The following is an 8,253-nucleotide window of genomic DNA, read 5'->3' on the forward strand; positions in this document are numbered from 1 at the left end:
AAATGGCCTTGTCACAGCTGTCAGGACTCTGCTTCACCCGTCTGGAGATTTGAAACCCTCCTGGCTTTCTCTCTCCTCCTCCAGCGCTGACAATTTGGGCTAGACGTGTTCTGATTTGTCAGCGCTGTCCATGTGACGGTGCTGACCAATTAGAATGCTTCCTATTTGTACTTACTGAGAGGTACAGATAGGAGATTAAAGTGGTTGTAAAGGCAGAAGGTTTTTTATCTTAATGCATTCTATGCATTAAGATAAAAACGTTTAGTGTGCAGCAACCACCCTTATAATTAGCTGAGCCCCGTTTCTATCCAGCAATGTGCACGAGTGCTTCGGCTGTCTGGGACTCCCCTTCTGATTGGCTGAGACACAGCAGTGTTGCCACTGGGTCCCGCTGCTGTCAATCAAAGTCAGCCAATTAGGAGAGAGAGGGGCGGGGCCAAATCACGGCTCTGTGTCTGAATAGACGCACGGAGCTGCAGCTTGGCTCAGGAGCCCCCACAGCAAGCTGCTTGCTGTGGGGGCACTTGACAGGAGGGAGGAGCCAGGAGAAATGAAGAGGGACCTGAGAAGAGGAGAATTGGGGCTGCTCTGTGCAAAACCATTTCACAGAGCAGGTAAGTATAACATATTTTTTATTTATAAATACAATAAAAAAAATGAGAATTTAAATATCACTGTAAGCCGCAGGGGTTTCAAATCCCTGGACGAGTGGAGAGGCATCCCAGTATCTGACAGCAGGGGATCGCGTGGCACTGGTATGGTGGGACCCGGGATGGGCAGGGGGTCCAGTGTAAGTTTACCTTACAGATCTTCTGTAAAGGTGAACTTACATTTTAAGGTTGTTTTTTTTTTTTTATATATATTTTTATTGAAGGTTTTATAACATACAACACTTACAACAACAGTGCTTACAGTACACAAAAGGAATTTCAAATGAAATAAAGTTATGCATTGCAATATGGCATTTTCAGTATTCTACATCTGTAAGGGTCGCGGTAGCCCCAACCCAACAGGCACATTAGGTTTGATCCCCTGTAGGAACCTACAAGAACTCAGAATCCCCTGAAACCTTCTGCGGGGGGGGGGGGGGGGGGGGTAGAGAGCAGAGCCCTGTCAAACAACTTAACTCTCCTCCTCTATTTAGGCTGTTTCGGGTTCAGCTAACCAAGTGTGCCAAACCTTGTCGTATTTCTTTAGGCAGCCCCTGTGTGAGTAGGTATCCTTGTTTAGGGGAAGACTGTTATTCTCCAGGCATTTCCATTGCACTATGGAAGGGGGTTCTGGCTTTTTCCAGTGCATAGCAATGTTCTTATGAGCATAGAAAAGCAATAGGCTAATCATTGTGCGTTTAGCAGTGGATAGCACTATGGGTTCAATAAGTCCCAGTATGCAGACCTCCATAGCCAAAGGCATGGTAGTCAAGGTGACTTTTCCAAATAGTTCCAGCACCATCCCCCAGACTTTAAGGTTATTTTAAATATTAAACCACCTCCATAATCCATGGGTAGTATAACAAATTTAGCAGTGACCACAAAAGCACCTTAACAGAAACTATAAAATAGAAATTATTTGAAATTGTATCTTTTCTTTTTTTTTTAAAGCCCAAATCCATTTTTGGGGTGGGGGGGGGGGAATCTTACTTCTCCCTCACCTTCTGAAACCTCCACTTCAACTTTAAGCATTTGACCTCCAGAAGGCTTTACCTCCTTCATGCCCAGGGCATTTTTTGTGCAACTGCATTAGCGCAGTGCAGATTAGCAATCATGCAATATTGTACTAAGATAAAATGTATATCATTTTTTTTCACACCAATAGAGATTTCTTTCGGTGGTATTTGATCACCACTTTTTTTTTTTTTTTTTTTTTGTATAAACGAAAACAAGACTGAAAATTGTATATCCTTGTAGCGGTGTGATTGCCACTAGTTACTAACATCCACCATATCACCCTGCTGCCAGACCTCCATATATCGCTTCTGAGACAATGAACAGTCATCTGCTTTGTTTGTTTATTGGGGGATATACAACTTGTAACTTGGTTGGGGTTAAGGAAATATGGGATGCCCATAGAACAATTATTTTGCCATCATATTTATAAATTAAAACTTAGTTTGAACCTTGAAGAAATGATGCACATGTATAATATCTACAGTCTCTTCCCTGCATCACCATGCAGATTATTGCTCCTCGTCTGCGTAACTCCTGTAGACTATTGCTTCCATGAATCCTTCCCTCCTGCACAAACTTGTTCTGTAGCACATTATGTTTCTTGTTACATCCTCTTCTATGTACAAAAGAACACAATAGTCTCTAATGCTGACTCTGATTAGTTGCTGCTGCTAGCCAGAGGTCTGCAGTATCTCTCCCCAGAAGCCTAGTAGTTTAGTAGCTGTGCTGAGCGATGGACTACTGTTCCCAACTAGTCCAGCCTGCAAATCCTGTGCCCTCCAGCCACATCGATTTGACACTATTCCCCACAGTCTCTCCTCTGTTCCAGGAATCCTCATCAATGACCGTGTAAAGATGAGGACTTCATCCATGACCATGTAAGGATGAAGTTCCCTCCCAGACTTCCTAGCATGTCTCCATATCCAGCTGTCCACTGTGGTACACTCACCGACCTTTCTCTGCCCCGAGTCCATGATGGAGAACTTAACTGTACCATACGTTCCGACAGCTTCTCCTGCCTCTCTGCTCCAGGAACTCCTCATCAATGACCGTATAAATATGAGGACTTCACCCATGACTGTGTAAGGGTGAAGCTCCCTCACAGCTCTCCTGGGACTCCTCCTGTGATCGATGCACCTCCCCCAGATGGGGGTGCCCTCCTGCTGCTGTCTAGTACTCCATTCTCCACTTCTCCCGGCTGACAACTCCTCCCAGTGGCATGTTACCTCAGCTTATATGGGAGGCCCGCCCCCTGCCAATTCCAGTTGGGGATTGGTCAGGGCTCTTCACATGGGCTGCCTGCCTCTCCAGTTCTAAGCCCTGCCCCTCCTCCAGAAAATCCTTTCCTGGAAGCAGGGGTGGTGCCCAAGCACTAAAGCACAGGTGGTTACACCCACTTCTACACTAACCACTCCCTGCCCCCAGATCAAAACAAACAGGCCAAGCCTGAAGCATAGGCCTGCCTAAATTTACCTGTACTGACAGTTCCTTACCAAAAAAACTCACTCTAGCACCTACCTATAGTAGAGGGTGCTACATACTGAAATGTACACAGGCTTAAAAGCTATTCTTGTATTGGTGGGGACCAGTGACTTATAGTGTGACTGTGAGACCAGGTTCACAGACATGCAAATTGGATGTAGGTTTTTCCGTATCCAATTCGCATGACAGGCAATTGTGACTGGCTCTCAATTGAGCCGGTTCACACATGTCCAGGTGCTGCGGTCCAGATTGAAAAAGGGTCCAGTATGTCTTTGGGTCCTGTTCAGGTGCAAACTAAGGTAAAAATTCAGACCTGAATCACACCAGAACCAGTGTACAAGAATGCATCGGACCCATGCACAAACCGGCCGAACATGTGTGAACCCGGCCTGATAGTGTGGCAGACAATCATGCGCTAACAGACACTGACTAGGAGGAACACTGGCATCGCTAGTGACACTAAGGGGTTAACATCAAGGGGTTAACTGTGTGCCTAACAAGTGTAATGTGTGCTGCTTTTACTCACAGATCTGGCTGATTTTTCTCCCTGAAGTCAGATTTGATTTCAGGGAGAAGAAACCAACAGATTCTTTCTGGGTACAGAGTTCTATGTGTATGAAAACAACAAATCATGTTTTGATTGGTCACAGCCGATCAGCAGGTTTTAGCCAAAATCATTGACAGAAAGCTGCTGACACACTCGTTCTGTGTCCAATCACAGCACAGTTCAGCAAGAGGGGCCTGCATGCCCAGCCCAAACCCAATTGCTTTACCTGTTTGTGCCATCTGTCCACAGTAGATGTGCTGTGGGTGGCCAGAAAGTGGTTTAAAAAATCGTATTATATTTATCTTTTTTTTTCTTATGTATGTATTTATTTGCAGTCATCTGGCTGCTCTACTGATGTCACAGATCCTTATTCTAGGATAGCATGGCACTTACACAATAATATTTAAGCACTGTACTGTTTATAAGTAATGTGAGCCCCCTGTGTCCATGATGGCTTACAAGAAATGGGTTGAATCACACTAGATGGCATTTACTCCTGAAGACTATCAGTACCTTGTGGGGAGAACCGGTACTGCAGGAAACAACTCAAGATATATGGTGAGTATTGCAGCCAGAGCAGCTTTTTTCATTTTTTTTATGTATTGGGCCTCACTTTTTTTAATCAAAGATAAAGGTAGGCTTTAGGGACACTACATACAGTCCAGAGAGTTTTTTTTCTGTATCAAAAATGCATGGGAAGTATATTATATTATTATTATTATCGATTTATATAGTGCCAACAGTTTATTCAGCGCTTTACAATGTATAGGGGGACAACACAATTACAGTACAATACAAAAGGTACAGGAGGGCTCTGCTCGTAGAGCTTACATTCTAAAGGGAGGGGGTGGTGGTACAAAAGGCAATAGCTGCAGAGAATGATTTGATGGGTTGGCTTGGGGACAGTTAGGTGGGTGTGGGATAAGCTTCCCTGAATAAATGAGTTTTCAGGGAACTCTTAAAGGTGGACAGGGTAGGGGCTGAGCGGACAGACTGGGGCAGGGAATTCCAGAGGATGGGAGAGGCTCTGGAGAAGTCTTGAAGGCGAGCATGAGAGGAGGTAACAAGGGAGCTAGAAAGCAGGAGGTCGTCAGAGGAGCGGAGGGGACGATTTGGGCGATATCTGCAGATGAGGTTGGTGATGTAGATGGGGGCGAGGTTGTGGATTGCTTTGTATGTTATGGTTAGCATTTTGAATTTTACACGGTGGGGTAGGGGAAGCCAGTGAAGGGATTGTCAGAGAGGGGCAGCAGTCATGGAACGATTAGTGAGGTGTATTAGTCTAGCAGCAGCATTCATAATAGACTGAAGGGGGGATAGCCTACTTAAGGGTAGGCCATTAAGGAGTGAGTTGCAGTAGTCAAGGTGGGAAATAATCAAGGAGTGAACGAGTTGCTTTGTGGTGTCATTAGTCAGGAAGGGTCAAATTCTGGAGATGTTGCGGTAGTGAAGGCGGCAGGATTTAGCCAGTGATTGGATGTGGGGGCTGAAGGAGAGGTCAGAGTCAAGGATTACACCCAGGACCCTGGCATGTGCGGAGGGACCAATGGTTGTGTTGTTGATATAAATGGTGAAGTCACGGGGGGGGGGGGGATCGTGAAGGAGGAAATATAACAAGCTCAGTTTTAGAAAGATTGAGTTTGAGGAAGTGGTGGTGTGACATCCATAATGATATGTCATTCAGTAAGTTGGAGATCTGTGAGGAGATTGAGGGGGTGAGTTGAGGAGTGGAGAGATAGATCTGGGTGTCATCGGCTTAGAGGTGGTATTGGAAACCATGGGAGCTTATCAACTGGCCCAGGGAAGAGGTATAGAGAGAGAATAGGAGGGGCCCAAGGACAGAACTTTGGGGTACCCCAACAGAAAGAGAAAGGGGAGCAGAGGAGATGGAGTTGTAAGCGACACTAAATGTGCGCTGAGATAGATAGGAGGAAAACCAGGATAAAGCAGAATCGCAGAGCCCAAGGGAGCGTAATTTGCTGAGGAGGAGCAGGTGGTCAACTGTGTCAAAGGCAGCAGAGAGGTCTAAAAGTATAAGTATGGAGTAGTGGCCATTGGTTTTAGCAGTTAGTAGGTCATTGGTGAATTTTAGTAGGGCAGTTTCAGTAGAATGTTGTTGGCGGAAGCCAGACTGTAGGGGGTCGAGAAGGTTGTTGTCCATGAGGTAGCGACTCATTTGGTCATGGACAAGGTGTTCGATGAGCTTGGAGGCAAACGGGAGCAGGGAGATGGGTCTTAAGTTGTTCAAACAGGTGGGGTCTAGTGAGGGTTTTTTGACTATGGGGTTAACCAGTGCATGTTTGAGCAGGGAAGGAAAGGTGCCGGAGGAGAGGGAGAGGTTGAAGATGTGGGTTAGGGAGTTAAAGATAGAGATATTATATGGTTTCCAATGGAATAGATCACACCAGTGCAATCAATTCCAGGGCTTTCCAGTTCCAGGAAAAATAAGAAGAACATGCTTCATTTTTCCTGCAGTGGACTGTACTGGAACACAGTAAAATGCATCAAAAATGCACCATACCCCAGTACAGTGAAAAAAAAGCATCTGGGAGGCAAAGCGATTCGCACAGGCGCTTTGTGAATGGGACGCGCTGTGTTAGGGAACACACAGTTCCCAGAACACAGAGCTCCCCATTACCCAGAAGACAACGCGGAGGAGGAGAGAAGACTGAAGATCACAGAGGAGCAAGAAGAAGGCAGATTAGGAAGACTATTAATGCTCGTGTTGTTTTTGCGGCCCTCCACTTTAAATGACCTTAAATCTGCCTACACCCACCCTAGGTCTGGGCAGATTTGTTTATCTGTTGACTAGGCACTCCATTGTTTTGCTTTGCCTTTTTTGTGTTATTTACTGTACCTACCTAGATTACATCAAGTACCTTGTGCTGAACTGTTAATAAATTTTACATGTACTATGTTTAAAAAAAAAAAAATAACTCTAAAGCCTAAAAATGAATAAAATGTACAGGTTTAGATGTGGATGGCCACTACTGGTTTATTTCACTATGGGACTGATGGGGCACTGGCAGTAGTATGAGTCACTGCCCTCTGTCCCTAGCATAAGGGACATTGTCCATAACTATGTATTTAGTCTGCTCTATGTAGAATCCATGAGGAGAGCAATAAACTAAAAGCTTTGTGATGGCTGCAGCATATAGACGATATACTGGTCCCCTAGAGATATAAACCAAGCCAAAACACTGCAATCATATTTACATTATTTTAAGTTCCGAGCAGATTATACCAAAATCAAAAGGTGTGTGGGCTCTATATCCATTCTATTCATAAAGATGGTAAGATTTTTCCTAAAGCAGGGATCAGCAATTAGTGGACCTCCAGCTGTTACAAGTCCCATCATGCCTCTGCCTCTGGGTGTCATGCTTATGGCTGTCAGAGTCTCGCTATGCCTCATGGGATTTGTAGTTCTGCAACAGCTGGAGGTCCACTAATTGCACATCACTGAAATAAGATGTTGTTTCCATTACATGTAGACCAACTATGAGAGGTTTACCCCAGCTAACCAGTTTCACTGGCTGATTCACTGATTTAAATACTTTTAGAATTTCTAAACTCCTGGCACATAAAAAAAACACAATTTAGTGTGGTTAAATATTTAATAAAATGATTGAATGTATTTTGAAATTCAATTGGTGGGCATTGATCTACATAGAACATAGCATTACTTCTATATTATTTATTAGTTTAGTAGTTTATAGAAATAAATGCATGTGTGTGTATGTGTGTATATAAACTATATTGTCAAAAGTATTGGGAGGTCTGCCTTTACATACACATGAACTTTAATGGCATCCCAGTCTTAGTTCGTAGTGCTCAATATTGAGTTGGCCCACCCTTTGCAGCTAGAACAGCTTTCACACCTCTGGGAAGACTGTCCACAAGGTTTAGGAGCATGTCTATGAGAATGTTTGAACATTCTTCCAGAAGAGCATTTTTGAGGTCAGGCACTGATGTTGGACGAGAAGGCCTGGCTCGCAGTCTCTGCTCTAATTCATCCCAAAAGTGTTCTATTGGGGTCAGGACTCTGTGCAGGCCTGTCGAGTTCCTCCATCTGAAACTCACTCATCCACACTATATTTCCAAATGTATTGGGCCACCCCTCCAAATCATTTGGTGGAGGGGGGTTTATGGTGTGGGGTTGTTTTTCAGGGGTTGGGCTTGGCCTCTTAGTTCCAGTGAATGGAATGCTTAAGGCGTCAGCATGCCAAGACATCTCAGACAATTTTATGATCCTGACTTTGTGGGAACAGTTTGAGGATGCTCCCTTCCTTTTCTAACATGAATGTGCACCGGAGCACAAAGCAAGGTCCATAAAGACATGAATGAGTGAGTTTTAGGTGGAGGAACTTGACTGGCCTGCACAGAGTCCTGACCTCAACCCGATAGAACACTTTTGGGATAAATTAGAGCAGACACACATTTCATGTTTGGGTTGTGCAGGGACAGGTCACCCGTCTGAGAGTGATGGTGATTAGTGGCAGGGAGAGGTTCCAGATGAGTAAGGAAAGGATAGGGACATGCCATTCTTCCTAGAGACCT

This window comes from Lithobates pipiens, unplaced genomic scaffold, assembly GCF_037356315.1.
Source record: "Lithobates pipiens isolate NorthernLeopardFrog02 unplaced genomic scaffold, aLitPip1_a1.2 Scaffold_27, whole genome shotgun sequence".
NCBI lineage: Eukaryota > Metazoa > Chordata > Amphibia > Anura > Ranidae > Lithobates > Lithobates pipiens.